Raw genomic sequence first — 5,654 nt, forward strand, 5'->3', positions numbered from 1 at the left:
AATCAAAATGGATTCAATGGGATGGATCGGCGAAGTCTCGGGACCTTTAAGTGGATGGAGTGACTAAATCAAGACTTGCTAGAGTAATAAGATGCGAGTGTGGCCCCTGAACGAGGTTACATGGCACGGTTGTATGCTCTGTGGTGCGAGAAACACCCGGAGCCATCGCAATTTTCGCAGCAACGCCTGCGAAACCATACCGAACTACTCCGAAAAAGGGGCTATGTAAGCGGAACGCCTACTCTACCACAGCTAGAACAAGCCGGCAACAGAGGAAGAGAGGCGACACTAAGACTAACCGCGAGCAGGCATCCAATATAGGAAGAGCGATGCTTTATGACCTGGAGAAACATCAACACCAAGGTTTCTTTCAAGCTTAAGATATGGCTGAAATGGATGATGAGCTTCGTGAACATTTTTCTGAAGAATCCGACCATTGGGCTATCAATTATTGTGTGTATAATGCATTGAGAGCTTTGGCCGATGCGAACCATGAAACAAAACCAACGGCTGATCATAAGACCAAAAGGCGAAAGCATCAACTTACCACAAAGATAGACTGGCCAAGACAGTACGTGTCCCGCATTCAGGGTGTAATTGTCTACATCACATCTGGTAGGAATTTTACCGCCAAGGTTCGAAAGTTCGCGCACGAACTCTGGACCCGTTATCACACATTTAACAATTCAAAGTTGCTGACCATTAGGCAGCATATTGTTGAGAGAATACGGATACTATGTGATGATAAGAGAAGTTTAGAGCGAAGGAAGTGGAATGTCAGAAAAAATCAACAGTTTCTCTGAGACCAATCTCGACTCTTCCAAGACCCTTCAGTTACTGTCGACCACCCGCCCAAACCAAAGGATGTCGAAGTATTTTGGAGAAAAGTCTACGAAGTGCAGCATAGACTGGACGGAAACTCAGAAAATATAAATAGCTTCAAGGAGCTGTGTGATGCCCTCATAACACCTGATAGAGAATGCCCACCAATCACTACCGAGGAGGTGAAAAAAGTATTAAGAGGGATGAAGAACTATTCCTCACCGGGACCAGATTGTATCAAACCCTTCTGGTGGAAGAAGTTTTCCTCAACCCATCAGCATTTGGCCCGTATTTTCACCTCATATTTAAAGTCGGAAGAGCCGATTCCGGAGTGGTTGGTGAAAGGGCGCACAATACTCCTGCCGAATATAGGCAACTTAGCTCACCCGAAGAATTACAGGCCCATCATTTGTCTGAACACACTGTATAAGATTTTCACAGCTATCCTAAATGATAGGATTGTAGGGGCAATTGAACCTGTGTGGCAGGAAATGTATGAGCAACGAGGCTCAAAGAAAGGCGTAGCGGAATTTCGGGAGAACCTGCTCCTCGATAGATGTGTCTGCAAAGATGCAGCCTTCTACCAGCGTGACCTATCGATGACCTGGATTGATGATCGGAAAGCTTTCGATTTGACCTCCCATAGACTTATCATCTGTCTTTTGAAAAGCTTAAAAGTTCATCCGCAATTCGTTAGGTGTGTGGAGAGATGGAATGAGAAATTGGAATGGAATTTGGGTTAGACAAATGCGCCAAGGTTTATTTGAAGCGAGGAAAACTTAATTGCATCCCTGAAGATCCTGAGCTCGTTCATAGAAGCGCTATATGACACCTTTGCGCCGGAGAGACTTATATATTCCTGGGCGTGCCATAGAGCTGCATTCAGGATGTTACATCTATAAAGGATACTCTCCGAAATAGATAAAAACGTCTCATCCGGCAAATTTGGTCTTCCGAACTGTCGGCGAGGAACAAAGTATCTGCAACGAACATGCCTGCCGTTCCGGTAGTATTCTATTCATTTGGAGTAGTTCCATGGACGAAGAACGAGCTCAGATCCCTTGATATCGGGACAAGAAAGGTTATGCATATGAACAAAAGCATACATCTTAAGTCTTCTATTTTGCGACCGTACGTAGCACGCCGTCAAGGTGGTCGTGGAATATTGAGTCTTGAATGTCTTCACAACAGAATTATTCTGGGTACAGCACATAGAGTCGCAAATGGAAGAGAACCTCTCCTTAAAATGGTCAGGAATCACGAAGAAGTGGACAAAGGAGCGTTTCTGTACAAAGCAGCGGAGGAGGCTGCTGAAACACTTGGACTTAACTTCAGTATTAGGGGTGAGCAAAATCCATCAAATCTCATCTATCTCGAGTACTTTCTCCTGAAAGCCCGGATTAAGAAAGCACAAGAGAAAAACTTTCGTGAACAGCTCCTCGATAAGAGGACGCACGGTATCTTCCACAGAAATGTGGAGGATCAGTCAATGTCGTGTGAGCTAACGTTTGCTTTCCTTTAATCGCCCGGATTGAAGTCTGGTACTGAAGGTTTCATTTTGGCATGCCAAGACGGTGTCATTTCCACCTTAACATACCGTCGCCACATTTTGAGCCAAGACATTCCCGATGGTAGCTGCAGGGCATGGCATGCACACCCCGAGCATTTAGCTCGCATACTACCTAGTTGCCCAACTCATGCGGGAACGACCTACATCCAAAGGCACAATGCGGCACTAATTGCGCTTTATTATCATCACTGTCACTCTAACGGCATTAACCTTAAAATCACTCCTCTAAACGCTCCTAGGGAAATTGAGTCAATTGTCGAGAATGGGAAGTGCCGCATAGACTGGAACTTTATATTCTCGACAATTGTTTCTGTTGCACACTCGAGGCTTGACATGGTTCTTCTTGACTTTGAGAAGCGAACCATGTTCGTTATCGAATTTTCGGCACCAGCCGACAAGAACATCATAGTCAAGGAGAATGAAAAGAAAGAGAGGTACTTCGAACTTAATTCTAATTAAATAAAGTGAATATCTGCAGGTTGTACGTAATTAATTGGTGATACAATCTGTTGTTTTACTTATTGAATTAAATATGAGAATCAAACGCTTTTGACTAACTGCAACGAAAATTGTAATGGTGTATTCACACGCCTTTAAACTTTCCGCCATACAGCAGAAAAATTATAAGAGTAAGAGAGATAAAATATTTAAATAGGGACATTAAGCCCAACACTTAATTACCACATTTCTCAATTTTTATCTGAAGCTTTAAAAAATTTCAAGTGATTTCAAAAGATTAAAAATATTTGAGGGTGTTTTAAAAGATATCGAGGAATTTTCATTTTATTTTTATATTTGAAGGGCATGTGACACTCAAATCAACCGATCAAGCCAGTCCCTAGATAAAAATTTTTTTCCATATGTAAAAATAGAAGTTAAAAAAAAGTGGAAAAATTTTGGGGAGTGTACTAATTAACGCAAAAGGAAGTTGTATATCCTTGCGTGGAGTTGGTAAAGAATTTTTTGGTGTAAAAATAGTAATTGATGGTAAATAAGTTCTACTTTATCGGTAACACCTGCTGTGTGGGTAACTGTATTTCTTTGATTCAGGCGACAGGTGGCGCTATAGTTCGACTTTTGGATTTAGAACTTTTCTCATGCACAATTCCATTCAAAGTGAACATAACCTACAATCTCAACTCCATTTTAGATAATTTGGCGGTATATTCAAATTTTGTTACATCAAAATACAAAATTCTAATGTTTTGCTACCTCGTCTATGCATTTTTTAAATTATAAATATATTTATATAAGTAAATAACTAATATTCAACTGTGTGAATATTGTAAATTTTAAGATATTGTTTTATTATTTAATATATGCAAGAAATAATAGGAGGGCACACAGTACTCATGCGTTTAGGACGGAAAATTGTGGCAACCTTTTCATTCGATAATCGAGGAGATAAAAAGATGAAAATTTTCACTCTCGTAATATTTTCTAGTATGCCGAGTCATTATTTATTTACAACCTCATAAACAATGTATTTGCTAGACATTTACGCTTCCCTACAAGCCAAAATTTTCAAGTTATTCACGATAACCTTTTTTCATAAATAGATCGAGAAATTAGAAATTTTGGCAAACTGTTTTATATTCTGGATTAAAAAATTTATGGATAATCAGAAATATGGAATTTATCAAATGAAGGGTGTCACGCAGGGTGGTACTATCATGCACTGCTATTTTTTTTTTTTTGAATATTCATGCATATCGCTTCCAAATTTGTTCGAATATGTAAAAAATTCATGAATTTTTTTTAAAACAAAGAAAGTATTATTTACTTTACGTATTATTGTGTCCGTGCACTTGCATCAATTATTACCTGACTCTAATAAAAAAATTTTACAACAAAATTGCAATGATTTGAACCATTATTTATGTCAAATTAACATTATTATTGCCTCACTCTAACTGAAATGTTGAAAAATTCGAAATAAGCCGCGAAATTCTAACACTATTCTGAGACCTTTCAAAAAACAATAATAAATTGTCAAAACAGTTATTTAAACATCTAATTATAAACAAAAAGTTAAGCTTTATGTATTAGAAACAATTTGGTTTTTAAAAACAATCGTCAGGATGATGTGCAAGTCCTTTTGACGCGTACCAGAAAATTTCACAAAAATTTGTAATACTCATAAAAAACTTGTATTCAAATTTTGAATGAGCTCAAACTTTTTGATTTTTTGTCTGATCGAAAAATTGAACTGCCATAATTTTTAAATATATTTGATATCTAATGATGATTTTAAATGAAATTTCCTAATCTTGTAGAAAAATATTTGTTTCTCTTTTTCTGAACATTTTCAAAATTTTCAAAAGTACATCAATTTTATAATTTTCAGTGAAAATAAAAATTTTATTTGGATAACTTACAGGTTTTTTACCCATCTATAAGAAAGTTTGAAAAAATTTATAAAATTTGTAGAAAAAAAAATGAAATTTAAAAATGCTCTCAATTTTTTAATTTTGGTTGGATATATCTGATTAACGAACTTAACCTTCATTTTGGGGACCTTCAGAAGTGTATGAAATACGGACTCGATTGGATAAATCCTTCAAAAGTTAGCGGGGCAGACAAACACCGGCACAATTTTTTGATTTTCGGATTTTGTGTGTGCCGTAACGTAAAGATCCATTAAAAACCAGAGATCGACGATTACATTACACTCTCATGAATGAGAATGTAAAAAAGTGTATGAATTCGCAAAAGATATTAAAAATCGTTGGCCTGTATTTAAAAACCATTCTACCTAATATAACATAAGAATCTCTTAAAATTCGTAATTTTGAAAATAAAGAAACTTTTTTTTTTAAATTTTGTTGTTATCGAAAAATTTTAAAAGTGTGATTTTCAAATACATTTAATATCTATTAAAAATGTCCCTTAAGATTTATTTATTTATCAGCAAAGCAGCTCTATCTTTTTTTTAATTATGAAAATTAATCATATAACTTTTTTAATTTTCATCACAATTAAAAATATTATTTGGATAATTTGCAAGAATTTTTGTCAAGTTTCAGACATTGACAAAATTTTCTGAAAGTTGAAAAAAAGAATTGTCTAAAATTTTGAAAAAGCTCTAATTTTTTAAATTGTGGGTTAATCGAAAAATTCGGACTGAATAGTTTTGAAATATATTTGGTATCTGGTGAAAATTTTGAATACAATTTTTGGATCTATGAAAAAAATAATTTTTTCAATTTTTGAAAAGTATATAACTTTTCTAATTTTGACAAAAATTTATAAAATTTTAAGA

Source organism: Belonocnema kinseyi, chromosome 6 (assembly GCF_010883055.1).
Source record: "Belonocnema kinseyi isolate 2016_QV_RU_SX_M_011 chromosome 6, B_treatae_v1, whole genome shotgun sequence".
NCBI lineage: Eukaryota > Metazoa > Arthropoda > Insecta > Hymenoptera > Cynipidae > Belonocnema > Belonocnema kinseyi.